The sequence below is a fragment of the Sturnus vulgaris genome, chromosome 1 (genome assembly GCF_052056855.1).
Source record: "Sturnus vulgaris isolate bStuVul1 chromosome 1, bStuVul1.hap1, whole genome shotgun sequence".
Taxonomy (NCBI): Eukaryota; Metazoa; Chordata; class Aves; order Passeriformes; family Sturnidae; genus Sturnus; species Sturnus vulgaris.
The window spans coordinates 123405213-123426448 of NC_142243.1; the positions used below are offsets into that span (position 1 = coordinate 123405213).

A 21236-nucleotide genomic window follows, 5' to 3' on the forward strand; every position below is an offset into this window, starting at 1 on the left:
AAAGATACTGACCTCTATTTAAGAAAACATATGTATCTATTATCTTGCTTGGAAGTTCAAAGAACTTTCAACTTTCTCTGTATAGGTCTCATGTCACTTTTGTTCCTGCTATGATGCTTCTGGATGCTCTGTTGTGTCCTCAACTCTCACTGCTCATATTGACAAAACCTCTTCAAGGAAAACTCTTCTTCAGGCTTAAAAATAACATATAATGTAATATAACATAACACAACATGACATAACATAACAGAATAGAATAGAATAGAATAGAATAGAATAGAATAGAATAGAATAGAATTACTATATTCCCACAGCCTCTCCAAGTTACTACAATTTAAAGTGTACAAACAATCCTGTGTATCACATTTTTCCCAGCTTCCTGTGATCTGAACTCTATGGTCTTCAATGTCTTTTCCAGCCCTAATGATTCTGTGATTTTGTGAATGCAATAAAAATAGAGAATAAAGCAAAATCGACCGACTAATACAAGTCTCCTAAAAGAGGCCACTTGTATTCTTCATGACATGTGGAGATGGTATTTTTGTGGTAGTGAGTTTCAGTGGAACATTACCTCAGTGGAGCTCAGAAACCATGATTGTACCACCTTGCCATTCCACCTCCAGAACCAGCCTCTAGTACTGCTCCCAGTTCTGCTGGGGAACCGAGGATCTTTCTTCCTGGTGGCCTCCTGGTTCAAAGTTGGCCAGTCCCCTTAGTTGTAATGAGCTAAACATATAGACTTCCTTAAGTTTGTCCCTTCAAGCTGTTTTCTCTGACCCTTGATTTACTTATCAGCTTTTTCTCTGTATAAATGCTTGTTCTAAAAAGGTCACCTTCCATTTACCTGAATTTTACATTAATTAGTAGTAATTGTGAGTGTTTCAAACTCAGTGGTCACAAGTTTTTCAATCTCTGGGTACTCAATTTGTGAGGATAAAAGGGGTCTGGAACTTACGGGAACATATGCTTCTCCTTTTGAAAGGTCCAAACTTTATTTTACATACAGCATCACCAAAATACTATTACCTCTGGTACTGACAACAGCAATCAAAAAGTCACATAAACAATGAAAGACTGTGAAGAAGCCAAAGTTTTGGAGACACATGAATATATATATATGTATATAGATAGATAGATAGATAGATAGATAGATAGAGGCAAAGAGTAGTTCCTATTAAAAGATTCCATGGTACATTCCATATTCACTGAGACCTTATTTTTTAAGTCTACGTCTGAATGACCCAAACACAGTAATCATGGATGCGTGTAATTTTTTTCCCCTCCTTCTGCTCGATCCTAAATTTAAATCATAATGCTGAACTCGTGACGTCACTCTCAATCATTTCCACATGGCTTCACTTGTAGGATCAAAAAGAAGGTGAAGCTCTCTTGTGTCAGCAGAAAGCTGATTTGGGGGATGGAAGATAATTCAGTGAAATTTCTAGTAATGACAAGAAGACTTCAAAGAGGCCTGCAGGTAAAGTACCATTCTTTTTCAGTAAATAGTTACTCTGCCTCAAATTTAACATATTGACAGAGGTTCAGTTTTATAAAGGGATTCTGCTCCTAAGGAGATCCTGGGTTTTTAAGACGCTCCAGTTTTTTTAGAAAATCTTTCATGAATTTAAAATCAACAGGTGTATTCCAGAAAATAAACCTCGGTGGAAACAGGGTAAGATAACATCATGGTGGATTGCCCAGCTTCATATTTCCATTTTCTCTGGTGCATTAGTTTTCTAAAGGTGGCATTTTGGCTCTGATCAAATGGAAGGGCAAAGGTTACCGAATGTGAGGCTGTGGCTGCTGGAAAAGAGAACCAGTACAATGGTGGGGAAAGGCAGGCCACCAGCATTAAGCACGGAGAGATGTGGGAAACTGGCAAGAAGGAAGAGGATGTCATTTTCTGAGAAACCAGGAAATGAGCTCTGTGTTCAAGCATTTCTATTTATGGTATAAGAATTGTAAATATCGCAGGAGATATTTGATACTGAGACAAGGAAATATGTGTCAGGCCTTTTAGTTTTAAGCCCTTGTCTTTGCATGGGCTGCTTTTGTTCAAGAAAGCAACAATGGAAAAGAAGGGATTTGGGAAAAAAAAAGGCTTCTGCTTCAGCATTTCCCAAACTATTTTTCCTATGCCCCTCTCCCAAGTGAGTTCTACCGTTCATGACCCTTCTCTCTCCTTTCCTCTCCAGCTCATTCAGCATCCAGCATTCAGGATTACAGCCACTCATTTCAGTTTGCAGCCCTGCCAGTGTCTCTCATACCCCCCTTTCTTTCCCAGAGAGAGGGTGAGTCCTAGTTTGGGAACTGCTGTTTCCACTGGATTTCAGTTCCTGGCAACCTGTCTGTAAAATACTTTGACCAAAAGGGAGCTGTTCCCCAGAGACTGTGATGCTAATTCTGCTGTGTAGTTCTGGTGTGATTTCAGAGTGATCTCCTGGCCGCACACCAGTGTTGTCCTGCTGGGCTTGTCCCTAAATGTGAAAAATGAGAAAACCCCTACAATGCATTTTTTAAGTGTAGCACCTCACAGTCTTTGTGGTTAGCTGCACAGCTTGGTTAGCAAAATGTCTCTGTGCTCATTTCTATTCAACTTGGAGCCCAAAAAGGTTCTCTCTCTTCTGCCAATAGCCTTTATTAATTTAGATATTTTTCTATTAAGCTTCATTAGTTCTGTGCTTTAAAGGCAAAATCAAACATTGCAGGGCAGGAGGATGAGACACAACACTGTTTCCACTGCTCATTTTGAAAATGTGAAGGCAGAAAGTGTGTGTCAGGGCCTTTCCCAGAGCTAACTCTCATTCCCACTTTGTATTTATATTCACCAGAGCCACTGACTTGTTTACCTGAGTGAGTGGTTGCTCAACTCCTGGAAGCCATTTACTTGTCACTTACAAGATGGAGACAAGAGCAGTGCTCAGCACTATCTGTTTATCTACCCAAATATGGATTTTAAAGGCTCATTACAGTCATTTGACTTTGAAATCTCTCAGCCCCAGAATACGAAGTAAATTAAACCAATAGGCAGTTTGGTAGAATTTCTGCTGTTTTGTTTAAAGGTTTCCAAGACACTCAATCACCTTATCTCTAAAACAGTGTATCCTTCTCCCACTGTTTTGTTTATTCTTTCAAAGATAAAGCATGCATCTGAAATCCAGGAAGCAATAGTGAGACGCTCTGGGGAGAGTATGGAAGTGAAGGGAAATTATTAGAAGTTGTGACCTCAGTGGCAACATTAGTCGTGAGGTATTTGCCTGGCCCGTGCTCATGAACCCTGAGGGGGACACACCAGCATGTCAGGCACCCCATTCTTCACACCACTGTACTTCTCACACCTATTTAGCTTCCTCATCACACACCAAAGTTAGGAGAAATTGCTAGATGTCATCATGGCTCTTGTATTCTGGGCTACCCTGTTTGCTTCCTCTTTGTGACAGCAGGTGAATTTGGTTTATATAGGGAGATACATTCATTTGCCTGAAACTCAAGTCGCTAGGGCTGAGTCTTATCATGAACAAAATATGTTGCTGTTCCAGCCCTATGCACTGGAGAGATTTTTCTGCCTGTCTTTCCTGCAGTAGCTTTGCTGTGAGGTGTCCCCACACATCCCACGCCAGCTGCTGCTCTGTGCCAGGGCAGCCATCTCTACCTGCCAGAGGATGCCAAGCAGCTCCACAGGGACTGCAGGGAGCACATCCATCCCAGCTCCTGTCAGGCCAGCACTGGTACTTGTGTGAGATGTAGGTGATTGCTAAAGTCGTTTCTGAGTCTGCTTATATAAAAAAAGACAGTGACAGAACTGCATGGAAATACAATCTGATGTAAAACCACAGTGCTTTTTTACTTTTCAGAAAGGTTTTGCCATGTGTTTGAATTGGCCACCTGGCTGTCTTTGGTTGTGACTGCTAATCCTTCAGTATCCTTGAAGGTGTCCTTGATACTCTAAATTAGCTGATATTTTTAGAATATTTCAATTTTTATTATCAGTTACGCAATGGACATATTACTGAATATTTTTTATGTCAGTATAATTAAAATGCTTAATCCCCTCAGAGAAATTTGCAATAACAGAAACCATGGATAAAAATCAGCTCTAAGTTTAAGAAGAGGAAGAAATCTAGTAACTTTAGGAGGCAACAATTTTTCCAAAAGGTTTGTTCAGTCTCCTAAAATACTGGGACAGTTTTTTTGCAGAGGCGGCCTCAATAAGAGTGCTGTGTGGATATAGAGGATGTCTTCTGCATTTATAAAACTGGGGTGCCCCAGAAGTGGAGACCAACACAGGCCAAGGCAGTTTCTAAGCAGCTGAAGGAACTGTGACAGAAAGCAGTGGTGTGTCGTGGCACAGAGCTGGGGGCAGTTGAGAAACCAGATCTGTGTGTTTAGCAAGAATCAGAGTGGTCCAGATCTCACCCTGTGGACAAGAGGTGAGCCTTAATTTGGGATGGGAGGCACACTCTGCAGTGACTCTTGCTTTGCCAAAATGATCCAAATTCATCTCCAATGAAACAATCTTCAGAAAACTTGGTACATGAAGGGCCTTTCCTGGGAGTTCTGCAATGTCGTCCTGCTTATGGAAATAAGCTCAGAAAATACAATCTTTGCATAAGAAAAAATTATGTGACCTAATTAACACATCATGTTAATAAAGGAGTACCTTCTGTCAATCAGTATATCAACTTTTTCTATATATTTCAATATATTCCTGACTTTGTAACAATCAATATGTAGAAGAACTTAGGTGTGTTCATATCTTAATCTAACAACTATTAAGCTATACTAGTTAAAGACTTTTGGTTTTGCTGGGTGAGGCTGAAATGCCATCCTGTTTCTCAAAGGCATCGCTGATGCCACTTCTTTTTAATAAACACTGTATGTGCATAAACAATGTTTATCAAGAACACCTTCCAGGGAGTTTCCATGATCTGAGCAAATATCGTTGAGATTACTAATATTAAAAATGTGAAAAGGTGCTCTCTTCTTTTTACTTATTTTTTTACTCTCTCGAAAGAGAAACCGAAATTTCAGAATCACAAAAGATTTTCAAGGATATATGAGTAAGATTTCTCCTTGGAAAGGTACAGATAGCTATTCTCAAGTCCAAGGGGCCCACAAAGAGTGTCTGGGTTTCTGGAATGAATTGCTGAGTTGTAGTACAGGTGCTAAGTGTGATTACGTCAAAGTGTAAGTGCAGGAAATGAGATCACCCAAAGGTACCACAGGCACTGCAATATTAAGAACTGGGTATTGCAACTGTATTTATCTCCAGGTTTCAAATCCCCCCTGTTAAACCCACATATTAACTATTTTGTTAAAAGCTGTGAAGGAGACCAGGCTGTAGTAGAGGGATACAAAGAATTTGGAGTGAGTTTTCAATTAAAATCCACAGTCTGTTCTTTTTCTGATAATCTCTAAATTCTTTTGAAGAAATGATCATTATAACTCTGTCTAATCTGTTTTCAAAACAGACTCTGAAATAGCCATTGTGTCCGCACCTTCTGTTTTTATAACTTATGTGCTTTGATATTGTAATTGATGCAAGTGGGTGCAATTAAATCTTTATTTGGAAACTTGCACCAAAGCAAGTCATTCAGTTAAAAAAAAAGCCACCAATGTGCTTTGACTCTAGATTCTCACACATATTTGCACTTACAATCAAAGCTTTTGTTCTGTTAAACTAACAAGGGCTGTTTAGCATAAGAAAGAGTTAACACAGGCTGCCTTACGTTGTGCTAATTTTGGGAATAACAGTTGAATGGGAAAAAAATTGCAGGCAACTATGCTGTCCCAATAAAAATGACCAATTTTGATTTTAATAAGTAACTCACCGCAAGTGGAGAGGTTTAAAAAAAGCCTGATGATATGCCAATGATTACTGTCACTCAGTGATAAAATACTTCTGTTTTTCCCCAAGATCACAAGAGAGCAGATCAGATCTCTAGCTCAAAATTGCTTCTAAACTAGGCAGTGAATTCCACCACTTTCACTTTGGGGGGATTCCACATCAGCACAAGACAGGCAGGGATTGAGATCTGCAATTAGTCGTTTGTTGGCATATCTTTATTTATTAGTTCTGTGACACAGTTATTGATCAGCCATCACACTGCTACTTATAATTCAGGCACTGATGTTTTAAAACTTGGCTGTGGATTGGTTTGTGTGAAAGAAATTTTTGTAGAAGGGTAAGCATGATTTATTTCAGTGAAATGATCTGTCTGCTTGGTCCCACTGTGGGGAGAGGCTGTAAAAGCACAGAGCTTAGTCAGGCTGTCAGCTGCTTCTGGAAAAACTACAGGTTAAAAGCCTTTTTATTTTGCTCAGGGACTCTCAACTAATAGGAAAAATCTTAAATGTAATAAAGCATGGTGTGTATATGTACATGTATATATTTACATATATATAAAATATAGTTCCTTTTTCTTCTGAGAAAGTTCAGGTAGACCACTTTACCACCTATGAAGAATTCATGAAAGCACACAGTGGGGGTAATCGGGTTTAAAAACCCCTACAAGTGGGTTTAGAAACCTCTATATTCATTTATCTGGAAAATACCATTTTGGCCTTCTTGAGAACCAAAGAATATGTCCCCAAAAGGGCACTCTTTGGCAGAATACAGCCCCAGCAAAAGCAAAGGTTATTTATGGAGTTCCTGTGTCAGGCTATCTTCCTGTCAGGAAAGGTCATCCTCCTCGTGTCTCAAACAGGCGTGGCAGAGACTCTAACCTCAGTCAAAGTCTATCATTAGGAGGAAATCAAGCTCAACTACACTGAAACTTTTTTATTGTTGATGAGACTGATTTAAATAGCATCTGGGCTAAAACCTAAAAATAATGCTTGTTATCTGAAGACTGCCTGTCAAGATAATTCAGAATCTCAGGGACAAGTCTTATACCCTGTAGTAGGAAACTGCACATTAGTAGAACGCTTTCTGTCCCTAGTGCCATCCCAGAGAGGGTGGCCATGGTGAAGTTTCTCCAGTTTGACTCATCTTGAGTTTATGTGAGTTCAAATATTTGATTTTAAGGTCAACCTGAGGCCATTTAAGATGAGATTGTCTCTGAAGTAAGATTAATTTTCTTTTTTGTCTCCCTTGGCTCAATGATTCTGTTCCTTTTGTTGTGTCAGCACTAGCATTTTCATAACTTTGTAGTCTGATTAAACCTGAGCAAAATTTAGCCACTCAAAAAACCACCAAAGTGGTCAGCTAATGTTTACACAAAGGAGCCAGCAAGAACAAGAACCGAGTGAGCAGAGGGAGGGAAAAGGATGGATTGTTCCTTCCAGAGGTTTTTGCTGGATGTGAACTTGTCCTTGGAAGCTGCATCACCTGCAGTTGGAGTATAGCTCCTAGCCACCTCAGTGGAGCCAATTGTTGGACTGTACATCAAACAACAGCCCTTACTACAGTTCTTTTGCAAATTCTGATTTTTCAGTGACTCCTTGATAGCATCTAGTTTGAAGAAAATGTTAGAAAGGCCTTGGATTTATTAAAGTGCAGATTAAAAACAAGTTTCGAAACTAGTTGCAAAATGGCATTTCTGTCCTGTTTTCAGAACTATGTGTACAGCCTTGGGTAGAGAACGAGCCAACTATAAAAAATATTCTGAATCCCTTAGGACAGTACAGAAGAAAGAACAGCTCTGCCTTTTACATTAGTCTAACCAACCAGGTTCCACCTTCCTACTCATTGATACCAGAATGAAGAGGAAAAATATTTATCCCTTCCTTCAACCGAATATGGAATTCAAATAAAAACAAAGTAAACCAGCCAGGCAAATAGTACAACTTCCTGCTCCATTCCCTCTAAAATTCAATTTTACTGACATAAGCTTGGAAAAGATTCAGTGCCCTAAATTACCACTGAGAGTAAATAATAATTACATTTGCCATGACAGGAGATTTTGGGTAAGTGTCAGCCTAAGGACAGCAGATGAGACTATCTGTTGGGAGTTTTCCTTTGCTGCTGTAGAAGGTTTTGCATGGACAGGGAGAGACAAAGGAGGCCTGAAGGGGTACTCAGGCCCATGGTGGCATCAGAAGCAGAAAATGCATTTCCAGCCAGAATTCCATTCTGTCTCATTCAGTCCTGACCCTTTCCTCTCCCCTGTGTCCCTTGCCCTTTAGTGCTCAGAGTCTGGGAAGTGCCATGGGACCGTCTAAGGAGAGAGAGGGAATGTGGCTGCTGTGCTAAAGGGCAGTGGAGGAGAGTGGTGGGTACTGAGAGAGAAAAGGGGAAGCCATGAGGATGAAGAACGAGATCCTCCTGTGCCACAGCTGAAGGGAAAGTACAGAGAGGAACAGACCAGCAAAAGGGTCAGGAATCTCTCTTCTGACCCATAGCCTTTCAGAAATGCCACGTTCAGCAGGCTCTGCAGCCCAATGTTGTTTTTTTTCAAATTCTGACTTTTGTGAAAACCTCCTTGAGGTGGATCAAGGATAGATATTCCCCTAGGACCTTTTCCCAGCCCCTCCAAACCTTTACTCTTTCTTTGAAGACCTTTTGACTCCCTGTCAATCAGCTTGAATGCCCTCAGCCTCTTTTGCTTTCTGAAATTTGACTAATACCTTCTTGTTCTACAAAGTACCATGCCTTTTTCCTTCCTTCCTCACCCAAATCCCTCTGCCACTGCTACAATGCTGAATTTTCCTGTCCTTTGGAGAACACAATTGCAACTAGTCAATACAGCTGAACAACCTGCTGTGCATTGGGACCCTTAGATGGTACCACTCACTCTGCCTAAACTAGCTCTGCCTGGAAAGAAATGAGAACTCTCTTTCCATTAGCACTGAACACCCTCAGCAGCACCAATACAGGACCTACACCTGCTACTGGGCTTTTTATACATCTTGAATGATTGTTCTCACCTGCAAAGTAATCATGTCTTCCAGCAACTCACCACCTCACATTAACTCTTCTGTCTTGGCCTTTTTCAATATTAAATTTCAGTTTTCACTCTGTCCTCACTTTTTCAGTTTTCTCTACAATGAATTTTTTTTTTTTTTACTGACACAGGATGTGAGGCATAGATGTTTTCTATGGAGGAGGTGAATTAGAGGTTTAGGCAGTAGAGTGAGGAACTTACGAGATTTTGGCACCTACAAAAAGAATGGCAAGTGATAAGATAGGCATGGTAACTTTCCTTCTGTTTTCCTTTTTCTTTTTCTTAGAGTAGCCACATTTGAATTGTTATCTATAGGTCATGTTTCTAAATATACTGGTTTATTATGGTTTTACTTTGCTTTCAATGTATAACATACCTAATTTAGGCCCAGTAATAAGAATATAGATATAGAATTATATACACATGTAAACATATCTATTTTACATACATATATATTTAATTCTACTAATCAACATTACCTACACATGTCTACACATAGTTTTTTAAGGGATGGGTATTGACATTTAAATCACTCCCATGGGCAGGAGAAGTTAATAGCTACACCCGAGACAACTCTAAGAAAACTTGACTCCAGCAAATGTATTCTCCATGCAATTAATCCTGCTTTGTAATTCTTTTGGTGACATAAATCTTCATTATGACTTTAGTATGTGCTTACCTTAGGTGTTATGACTATGTCATGATTTATGATCAAGAGGGCCTTGAATGAGTCTGCCAGCTATTATGGCTGCATTACCCTACCTGTTTATTTGTATGTCCTTACATGAGATGCAAATTTCTTTGAGGTTAATTGTCTTAGCAGGTGTAACTCTAAAGTTAATTATACATGAGGCAAGCTAAGCATATTGGCCTCTTTTCTCAGTGAGAACAGAAGGAAGACTGAAAGGTCCCTGCTACTATATAAAAATTTCTGTACACAGAGGTATAGCTGGTCCTGCAATGCATCTGCTCTTTCTGCTCCCAAATATTCTCATCATTGTGTCTGAGATCACAAAAGGGTTAAATGAAATGTTTTCCCAAATTGTTATGGGATTTGCTGATACTTTGTTGTTATAAAAATAAAAGGGCTACAGGGGCTGTTGCTTCCTCGACTCTCTAGGAAAAAATGAATCTGTATGTTAAACTATGTGTATTCCCACGCTCTGTCCAGAACAACATCATGAACATAGTTGGTTTTTTTTAGGCAAGTGGTACCTTGATTATGTGCAATACTAGAAGTATGCTCAAAGAAGGAAGGGTATTATTAAATCTTCATAATAAAGCTTTTCCTGATTTTGCTGAGTTTAACATAGAGTCATCAAAATCCTTCATTCTTTGTTATTGCAATTTTTTCAGGCTGAAAGTTTTGATTAGGAGCAAAGATGATAATTATGTAAGAGGGAGGGACTTAATGATGACCACTAATAATTAACATTAAAAGCTATGAGACATTCTGGCTTCTAAATTTTTGGCATTTTTTCAATTTTTGTTAAGTATTGGATGGTTTACCTCAATTTTTTTCAGTAATGAAATTGAACTCTGTCCAAAAATGTGAAGTCAGCACAAGTGCTGAGAGCACATTGCTCTCTGAGTTCTCACACTTTTAAAGCCTTATAGACTCCATATATACTCTCTCCTTGGTGTGTTCCCTACTGCTGAGAATTGGATCACCTACCTTGTGCAGACTGGTTAAATCTGCTGATTTTCCTGCCTATATTTTCCCCTCTTTTCCAGCTGTCTGGTGTGTTGAGCTCTTCCCAGACTCAGTGATCACTTGTTTACTGTGCTGGAGTTGGAACTCTTGGCCAGCTGGCAGTTGAGAAGGGAAGAACCACAGCTTCTTGGTGCATTAAATCGTCATATTAGGCTCTAGCTTGGAAAAACTTTTGCTGGCTTTGTTTTCTTTTTCCCTAACAATGACATGACAAATATACTGGGTTTTCATTTGTTGGATTTTTTTGGTCATCTTTATTTAATTCTGGGATACTAAAAAAAAAAAAAAAAATTTAGCTATGACAAATCTAATCAGCTCTTCTGCTAGGGTAAGACACATGCCTTTTTATTGCAGTGACCTTGTTTGGTAGTGAATTACTGTGCAACCACTAATGAGGGAGTTACCTGAGAAGAAATGGTAGCCAAAAAGAATCACTGTTTTTAGAGGGGGTGTAAGTGAAGAAACACAAATTTGAGACTGACAATTATTTCAACCATTAATCTTCTTCTGGAAGCAAGTGATAGTGATGACAAGAATCTGACAAATTGTAAAGCCCTGTGATGAATTGAGTCAATTATGATCTTTTGTCTGTCTCACCTGCACTCTATCCTCTGTTCTGGTTACCCCTCAGGGGAACTATTTTTAGTATTGCAGTCCTAAGACAAATTGTAGCTGGGTATAACTTCCATACCATCTGATTCCATTGCAGGGAAGATGGAGAAGGGCAGAAGAGCTTCCTTAAAAAATTGAAGAAGTCTAAACTCTTCCATTCCACAAGGGCTGTGCACAGGCAGGTAATCCTGATTCTGGAACTGTGCCCTTAATGCATTTCTAAAGAAGTCCTTTTGTAGCTAGCACACGTATGGTTTCATACTTAGAGAGTGCCTGTATAGGCCCATGCACATTTCCCCAGAAAATATGGAAATTGTTCTGGGATACCTGGATTAACATCCAGGCTTCTAGGATCCAGAATTCTGCATTTTCATGTGTGTTGTATGTAACTCACCAAATTTTTCAATATATTTTCGTACATTAACCCTATTATGTTTTTACACAGAATAATCATTGTTGGAATATTTTTTTCAGGTGAATGGGTTTGAGCAGGGGCAGTGAGAAGAAAACTACCAGCGGGTATATGGGTGCATGTCCTAAAAGATGTTTATTTATTCTTCCTCTGGCCAGGTTTTTGACCTTTAGTTATGCCACTCAAAGGTCTCCAAGTTTGGTAGATGAATTCTGAGAGCCCACTGAAGCAATTTAGACAACTGTAGTGAAGTGCCTGACTCCTCAGTCTTGCACAGTGCAGGGCTTTCAGCATGGAGGAAACGCTTCTGAAAGACCATGCATTTCTGGAATTTATGTGAGTCCAGGTTAAGAAACAACTGAGCAGAGTTTTGCACAAAATGCAGTTTGGGATTTAACTCACAAATTTTACATGAGCCTATGTCTGACTTTGGAATGCCCACATATGGAGAGCAAGAAAATGAACTGCTGCCTTCACTAGCAGCTGCTGTGTACTCAATACTTTTGATCAGACCTTTTTAACTAAGATTCCTTATGGATTTATGATCCAACCTCTAAAAATCTTGGCTGAAGTTCTTAAAAGGAATTAATCTCTCTTATAATACCCACCGTGAGGCCCCAAAACTGCCAATGGTCAAATTCTTTAAGAAAGAACGAGCAGCTGTGCCATACTAAGTCATGGGTATACTAGGCTTGGCACCCTCCAGGAGTGGAAAATAGTGGATGCTTGGGGTAAAGTGTAAGAACAGGACAAGCACAGAATATTTGTCCAGGATACACTCCAGGCTATTCAGGAATTCCCTGCACCAGAAGCCATATATTTGTATTTAATTGCTGTGAGTAATTTTTTTTTCTCCATGAATTTGTCCAAACGCTTGAATACATGTCATTTTCATCCTCACTGCATCCTGCAGCAAGTAGCTCCAAGGCTTCACTGTGTTCCACATGAAGAAGCATATCTTCCTGTGCTTCTTGGAACGTGCTATTTGCTGGGATCTTTAGAGAGAAACACTGTTTTTTAATTATTTAGCTTTTCTTTCCAATTCAGGATTTCAAGGGATTTATTATTATATCTCATAATCGATGAGATATCATTGAAACTCAACAGGAGCATGAGTACATTTCAAGCTAGAATTTAACAGTAAACTTGTCAGTGGATTTATAGTCATGTTCTAGAATCTCTTCTGTTCCTACATAAACTCTTCAAAAATAATTGAATCTGGGGTAGACATAAAATGATTCAAGGAAATAAAAAGTCATCTTCCATTCATATTGGCAGGACAGATAGACTGAGGTTGCTGCAGGAATAATGAAAAATCTCCTTTAATTACTTTTGAGAGCTGTAAATGCCAGAGTTGAGAATTACATGAGGTTCTTGAGCAGAGGTGCACGTGTGTGATTATGTGTGTATGTTCACACTGACACACGAAACTGCCAAGGCCGTCTGTGCAGGAGGAAAGGTGGTGAGTTAAAGTCTAGGCAACACAGAGTGAATGAACCTCAGTGCCCTGGCTTAAAGATGCTGTTGGCTACCATGGAAACCAATTGGAACTACTATGTGAGGGACATGTTATCTGTGGGAACAAAACAGGAGTGACTATTTCTCAATATCACAATTACCCACAATTAATCTTGCATATTAGGATTGTCTTGAGTTATTTGCATAAAGCATTATTCACTTTGCTCCAAGTCTTATGTGAGTGGGGGCAGCCTGACCTTAGCAAGAGTTCAAGGGTTTGACAGTCAACTTGAGAACCTGTTTTATGATGCATAATTTTAACAGCATTTCGGGTATGGCTCTTCCAGTGCAGCTTTCATTTCAGCCTTTAAAACCTAAACTCTTTGCAGATGGCAGTGTGCATAGAGGAAAAGTGGTGGAAAAGTCTGTTATAAGCTGTCACAGCAAACTAAATCTGGCTGTAGTCACACAAGTAGCAGTTAAATTATCCCGCAACATCAGCAGTAGTTTTTAAGTGAAAACATGATCATGCATGATGTTTGAGGGCTATTGCTAACATTGGTTATAGAGACAAAAATTTGTATTTCAAGTCATTGCAGTCTTTGAAGAGAAATGGGGGGGGGGGGGGGGTGTCTCTGTATACAAAATACTAAATTAGGATACCTTTTAAATATGTCTATTTTACAGTGTTGTGACTTGACAGGCATCAGCAGAGGCATCCCTGACTTACACAGGCATAAAAATCCAACAGATCCGGGCCTGTGCATCACACAAGTGCTCAGTAACTTGCTTATGTATATTTATACTCAAATATAATACACAACATTGGGTAAGCATATACACATCACAACATAAAATAATTGTATGCACATAACTGTCATTCATGTTGGTTAGAGATTGAACCATGCTGAGTTTGCCTCTCATCTGACCAATAAAAAAATGGAGCATCTTTGAGGTGAGCTGCATTTTAGAAAATGAGTCAGTACACAGGATGATGCAGCACAATTTGAGGGGCTCTTTGATATTCCACATCTTTGATCACTATAGATTTTTAATACAGTTACTATACAATACTGGTAAGAAGTACAGTTAAAGAAAATACAAATGAGTTCACTAAAGTCTCTGAGGCTTTTTGAGTGTGTAAGGTTATCCAGCCTGTTTACAGACCACAGTCTGCTAGAATGAAACAAAATCAAACCAAACCCTTGCCCTGAAGATATAATTGGCAACATTAAGAATCTTACAATACCCCAGGGACAGTAGTTGCATCTCTACTTCACCACATATTACTGTTGAAAATATTATTCAGCTGTTTATTTATCTTGAATTAGCAGATTAGGGAGTAGTGTTTTAGTGGATACCAAACATCTGTGATAGCAGTTTCAGAGTAATAGGCTGAAATAGACTTCATCACTTTGGGGAAGAATTTAGGTAAATACAGTTGTGACTAAAGTTTCTTGTTTTTCCTTTCTTTTCCAGAAACGTTTTCTTTGCAAACAGCTATCTGGGCTCAGACCCCAGCTCTTGAATCTCACATTTTATTAAGTATTCACTTTGCCACTAGTCTTTCAGAAACAGACTTGTGTAAGGTATTAAAGAACGAGTAAGCCAAATCAACATTTCAAGACTCTCATATGGCTTTCATATAGCTGGGCAGAGTGTGTCTTTTCACAATTGCAAACCTTTCTTCAAGTTGGATGTTAACACTTTCAGAGTAATTTTAAGTGCCAAAACAACGTCCTTCCCTTTCAGTTCAAAGAAAACACAACATCTGTCATAATGTGAAATGTAGATTTAATGCAAGTGTCAAGTCAGGCACTTGGTAATGAGGTAAAAACCCTTGAGATTTTAAGTCTCTCTTCCACGCTATCCTATTACAGGGAGGGGAAAGGAAAGAACTGTTTCTTTGGCACTTAGCAGCTTTTCTGTGTCCCTTATCTATCCTTCCCGGACATCTTCTGTAAATTAGTGGATTTTTCCTGGCAGCGTCCCTGAGAAGGAGGAAGGTGTGATAATGTTTGCTTTGTGGCAGAGGGAAACTGAGGCACAGACTAGACACGGTCCAGACTTGCCGCAGCACTGCCCGGAGCTCCCAGCCCCGACTGGGGCGGTGACGGGTCCCCAAGGGCAGGGAGCGCTCCCGAAACTGCGGCCGCATCCCGCAGGACACTGCGGGGCGGCGCGGCGGTGGCGGAAACGGGCGGGAAGGGGGGAAGCAACAGGCTGGTGGAGCTTCCCGGCCGGGGGCGAGGGGCAGGGAGAGGGGCACCGAGCGGGGACAGAGCAGGGCACGGAGCGGGGCACCGAGCGGGGCAGGGAGTGGGCCAGGGAGCGGGGCACCGAGCGGGGACCGGAGCTGTCACAGCAGCGCCGCGGGGCGCGGAGCGGCCGCTGCAGCAGCCAAGGGAGGGCGAGCAGCGTGTGCCGCTGGGCCACCGAGCCGCTGGGCGCGCCGGGGAGCAGAGGCGGCCACCCTGAGTCCCGGGAAGCGCGGGCTCGGGGGAAGGACTCGCAGATGTCTGTGTGCAGGAGCAGAAATATTTGCTCTTCGGATATCCCCTCTTCACCCCGCCTCGCTCCCCACCCCGGTTTTCCTCTAGCCTCTCTCCGCCGTTCTCCCAGGAAGGCTGGAAGCAGCCACGGGCTAACCGCGGCACGGTAAGGAGCTGGGATTTCGGGATGCAGATGTCACATCGCCGTGCAAACGACTCCCGCAGTAGCACTTTATCAGGATTTCAAGCTGCATCTTTTATCTCTTTTAGAAAAGCGTCTCTCGGAGGAGATTGCCCTCAATAGACCAGCCATAAAAAACATTTTAGTGTTGCTCTTGTGCTTCTGTGCATCTCACTGCGAAGGGATCCCAGTGGTCCCTTGGGAATACAAGGAGTTGTGAGAAGTTACACAACTGGCCACCAGACTAATCCACTCCCTCTACCTTCCCGCGAGTACCTCCCCCTTCTGCTCTTTTTTTCAATAGCAGCCCTTTCTCAAAATCTCAGGTTACTTTGCTAAAGAGTTCTCAGCCTTATAGTTTCTGCCCTTGTCTCTGCCTCCAGCTCCTTAAGAGCCACCCAACCCCAGCGATTGGATTGGGCAGCCCGTCTTGACACACCACTGTGCTGAGTGCTTGAGGACGTGTTTCAACAGATGGTTGGGGTTAGTGTGTGTCATCACACTCGAGTGGGGATTAGGGGAGAGAGGCAGCCTTGCTGGAGCTGTGTGGTCTTCCCCAAGTGTGAGCTGCAAGCAAAAGAAGAAATACCTAGCTCTGGGGGAGAAACGGGAAGAATCGTTTCCAGCAGCTCAGAGGGAAAAATAAACCAGCACACTTTGTTCAGGTAAAGTAAAAGGCACCTCATGCCTCTCTCTCTCTCTCTCTCTCTCTCTCTCTTTTTTTTTTTTCCCCTTCACGGTTTTCAGAGGAATGCTAGCACAGCACACTTGTCAAAGCCAGTTGCTGCTGCCTTATCAATGCTGCTATTGTACGGCTGACAGATAACAGCGAGCACAGCCTGATGCTTGGCTGTCTTCATAGAACTAGCACTCTTAACGCCGCTAAGGTCAGGCTTTCGGAGGTGTAGATTGGAAAATCTCGCCGGGAGCAGCGTATCCCGGCGCTGCGGTGCCTCCTCCGCCGCCGCCGCGGGCGCACACGTGTGTGCCCGGAGCGGCGCGGGGGAAGCAGCCGGGCACGGCTGGGTGCTGCGCCTGCCTGCGGCTGCCAGCGCCTCCCTGCTCCCGCACAGCCGCGGAAAATGCCTGCTCGGCAGCGACAAGGAGCCGCCGCGGAGTATTTCCGAGGTTTTGAGCAGGATGCTTCAGCAGCGTGCAGGCTGTCTGGGGCTCAGCTGGGAGGAGGCAAACCAGACTGTTTCGAAAGTGCGTTTGAGATGTCTGTAAAGTTTGAAGACTCCTTTATAGAGACCTGCTTGGGCTGCTGATAATCGGCATCAAGATGGTTTGGCTTACACACGGGCATAAAGTGAAAATCAGTAAAGTGGGGAAAGGCAGGGTACAATGTAATGCTGCTCTTGCAGCTGCAGCAGAGCAGATGGATGTAATTCATTTGCAGATCTGTTTGTGAAAGTTTTACAAGTCATTGAAAACTAAGTAGCATCACTATAATGGATCATTAAAGACTCGCTATATTTATAGATTCTAAACTAGCGATCTGAAGTGTTAATTAGAAGTAGGCAAAAATTTATGTTTAGGAAGGAAGAGGGGCAGAAATATAATTAGAAATTAGTTATGGAAGTACTCCGCTATCATTTTCATTTAATTCCGCTATTAAGTTCATTGATGTCTGGAGCGTGGGAAGCCCAGCAAATTAACTAATTCAGAAATGTTATCACTAATTACAGTATGTTAGCTTATCAGAAAAGATGTTTTCATTGTTTTATATTAAAATATAGATGGAGAAATTAGAGGATGGATTATTTTCCCTTTTATTTGGTTTGGGGTTGTTTAATTACAAATTTGTTGTATATATATGCTGTTTTTCTGTGCAGAGTAACAAAATATTTGCTTCTTTTGCACCATAACAGATCTTCACAGTAACTGTCACGTACCTCTTCTGCTTATGAATTATTGGCCTCCTACTTGTGAAAGAAATCTAACACTGTCCTCACCACTTACAGGTGAGATATTCTATATATAATACTGTATATAATGTGCTCTGAAATAAGATCTGTTTAGTAGGCTGAGCAAGGGCATTTATAGCTGGTGCTTTGTGATTTTGGTATTCAACTGTGTAACAATGCCCATAAACCCATGTTTCATGTTGCACATATTCTTTTGCCTCGAACCAACTATTTTGTTAACTTTTTTTTCCTTGAACAGACTATTTGGCCCCTTTACAGGTTGTTCTCAGCTTGTATTTTCAAATACACTCTTTAATACAAATGTGTCCTCAGAAGTCATCCACAGCAATTTGAAACAGAGAATTAGCTAAATCCCAAAAATCAGTGCACAACCAGACCAAGATTTATGTGAATAAATTTGACCATTTTGTTTTTTTCTGTCAGTCTACACTTTCTCATTGTAAAAAGTGATGGAAACTTTTACAAGCTTAAAATGAAAAACAAAACCAAAGGAAAACCTCATTACAGCTCCACGTTAAAGTCTTGTATATTGGATTTCTCCTCTTTCTCCCAGTGTGTCCTGTGAGAAGCTCAATACACAAGCTCAGCACACAGAGGTTCAGACTTCCAGCAAAGCTAAAGGTGCAGCACTGCGAGCTGCAGAGCCTGCTGCTGTCACTGCCTAGCTGAAACATATCCCTCTTTGTGGGTGTCATTGGATCACAGATCAGATGATCTACAAGAAACCCTACTTTTTAAAGAAAGTGCACAGCTAATTACACATGCCCAACTTGTTATTGTTTTACTAGGGGGGAAAAACCAAACTAGTTTCTCTAGCACTGCCAGAAAATCTTGCTGAGAAACTAGGAACAGCAAATCATGTTTTTCCTTCCTTTATAATGATGGGGCTGTTAAAAAGACAATGCCCACAGGGCAGTCCAGCTTCTTGTCAAAATGTAATCTACTGTTCCAGATGGTAAACATTCAAAGACATATTTATGGTGACTTCTACATACCTTCCTTTGACATTGGCTTTTTTTTTCCTGAGAGCACTTGTGCTGGGTACACACATGAAGTTCCCATTAGCATCCTAGCAGCTGTAAAAGTGTTCAGAGCTCACAAAGATGTTCCTCACAGTGAGATAAAAATAATCTTAGGAAAAGATCTGAGACAGCACAAGTTCTATGATATGCTCAAGGTAAAAAATTCCAGAGGTACAAAAAAATCCATAAACTGCTGCATGAAAGCTGTAAAACATTTTTGTTGCGGCTAATTCATCTTCGCTTGATATGGAATGCTGAACATACCAGGCATGTCTGTACTATCAACTCTGTTTGTGATGTGAGGCAACCTGCACTGCACAAAAGTTGGTGTGTTTCTTTTTCCCCAGCTAGTGAAGATTAGGTGGGATACTTATTGTCTTCATAGAGTTTTCAAACTGTCACCCTGCTTTTTTTTTTCTCTCACTTCTCTGAGCAGTTAGGTAGAGCACAAGAAAACGTTTTCCAGCCAGAATGTGTTCTGCCCTGAATTGTCTTAATTATGTGTCAGTTTATTGCTTGTCAGGGGCTTCCTTTTCTTAGCACTTTATAATCGAGGTGGGTGAGCTTGTTACGTCACAATATGCAATTTCAGTCTCTGCTTCTTGGCATGTCTCCTTGGCCTTTCATTGATTTTTGTCTCTGTTTCAGAGGAAAAAAATTAATTATGATTGGTGTAATTTACATTGAAAAAAAAAACCCTTTGGTGAATTTCCAAATGGCATGTAAATGCACCTTCAAGAAGTAGACTAAATTAGAGGTCATTAGGAAAAAAATTGTGTGTAGAATCCAGAAGTATCCTCAAGATTGCAAGTAACACTTTGAAAATTATTGTAACTACTCTTATTGCAGTCAGGAACTGATAAAAAACAGTTTATTTAAAATGTTGTGATGCTAGGGACAGTGTTCCTAAATGTGCAAGCCATTATAAAGCACAGACTCAGTGGACACTAGACAGCTATGGAAAAGAAAATATTTTTAAGTATTTGCAAATTCTGTTCTGGCTAGAAACACTTCATTGCAGACTATTTTGACAGTTTGCAGGTTTTTTATCTTGCTTTGTTTAACTTACATTCTGCACTTGATATTTTATATATATATATATGACCAAATGTTCATGTAGGATCAGGAGTTTGAGCCTTGTGTGATGTCAGGGCCCATTCTCACACTGATGAGGCAGGACACTTGTTGCAGATGTCATGGGAGTCATGGGCTCCATGATTTCCTTAGCTTTAGAAAGAGCTCTGGGGGATTTGTGTTTGAGTGGGAAGGCAGACTGATGTGATAACAATTGAGAAAGCTCCTTTCTGAGCGCCTTGAGAGCTGCAGTGTTCAACAGAGAACGAGGGTCCCGTGACAACTCTGCGGTGACACAGAAAGAATCCAATTAGTGGCCACTCCTGCTGTTGATACTAGATCTCTCCTAAAACATTTCCACCATTACCACCCCCATTGTAATCCCATCCACGACACTGATAATGGGATCAAGAGTGTCTTTTCAGAATGCCTGTTTAAATTTTAACTGCCATCTTTGTAGATTTGAAGGATATTAAATCAGAAGGCACTGAATAGCACAGCTCACAAGAGACCTTTGTGACACCCGTAAGGCACAGTCGCCTTCCTCATACTGCAATTTCCTAACACCTCCGTCACAGGTAGAGCTGCATTGAGGGGGCTACAGATGAATAATGCACTGAGCTGTGGCTGTCCCTGCACTGCAGTTACCTGCAGACCTTGTCCCTGGGCAGTTACATGTGTAAAAAGCTGCAGTGGAAGGGAGTGGGAGGGGGTACAGTCCCCTGTGCTGTGCCCTGGTAGTGGCAGCAACTCATCCTGCTTCTCCCTTTAACAACCTTAAGTCCTCACTCTGCCTTTCCAGCTGGATCAGCAGTGTAATATTCTCTCCTGCCCCCCTCGGATCTTTTTTTGTCTTTCACTTTCCTTGCTCCAACGCTAATTCATCATTTCCGTATGATCACAGTGCAGTAACTCCACTGTTATTCTTATCAAGAAGGGCAAATTCAATGCTGTCATGTGCTTGGAGAGGATTCTGTAAAGTGGAAAGGCTCAAGGCTCTAAGCAGTGTCACCTCAGAATGCAGCACAGTAATTAGTAAATTTATAGCCAAACCAGACTCTTTTTAGCTGAATTATTTTAGCATATTTCAGTTATGTCAGTAGACTGCTTTTGAGAGCCCCTGCAAGATCTTTGTCTAGCATTGCTTGTTCATACTCAAAGGTTGTTAACTGGTGAGAGTAATTCCATTTTAATTTTAGGTGTCTAAAGAATTTTATTTTCTGAGAAAATTAACACTCTTTTCATCGTATGGTTTATGCATGCAGCAGATTTAGTGTCAGTGATTTTCCCAGAACTTTAGTTCCCACTTTCAGTATCTGCTGAAAAGGTTGGTAAGCCTTTGTTACTGCATGTGCTCTATAAATCCTGGAGCTCTGAACCTTTCCAGTCATAACCATCAGTGGTGGTTTGGTTACACTGAAACATTTTTTGTAATAGTTGACCTTTACACCCAAGATT

The 21236-nt window shown here is 41.0% G+C and overlaps 1 protein-coding gene across 7 annotated transcripts in view; it reads left to right on the forward strand.

The window, feature by feature from the left end:
• The window catches only part of SULF1 (sulfatase 1), a 147740-nt gene that overhangs the window by 8600 nt on the left and 117904 nt on the right, over positions 1 to 21236 (forward strand). For 6 of the 7 annotated variants that reach the window (XM_088176087.1, XM_088176082.1, XM_014883523.2 and 3 more), the window contains exons 2-5: positions 1366 to 1477; positions 11309 to 11393; positions 16138 to 16419; positions 17626 to 17718. The gene's annotated coding sequence lies outside the window, so the exon portion shown is untranslated. Of the gene's footprint in view, positions 1 to 1365; positions 1478 to 11308; positions 11394 to 15781; positions 16420 to 17625; positions 17719 to 21236 lie in introns of those variants that run through there. The other variant, XM_014883521.2, reaches the window with a different exon arrangement.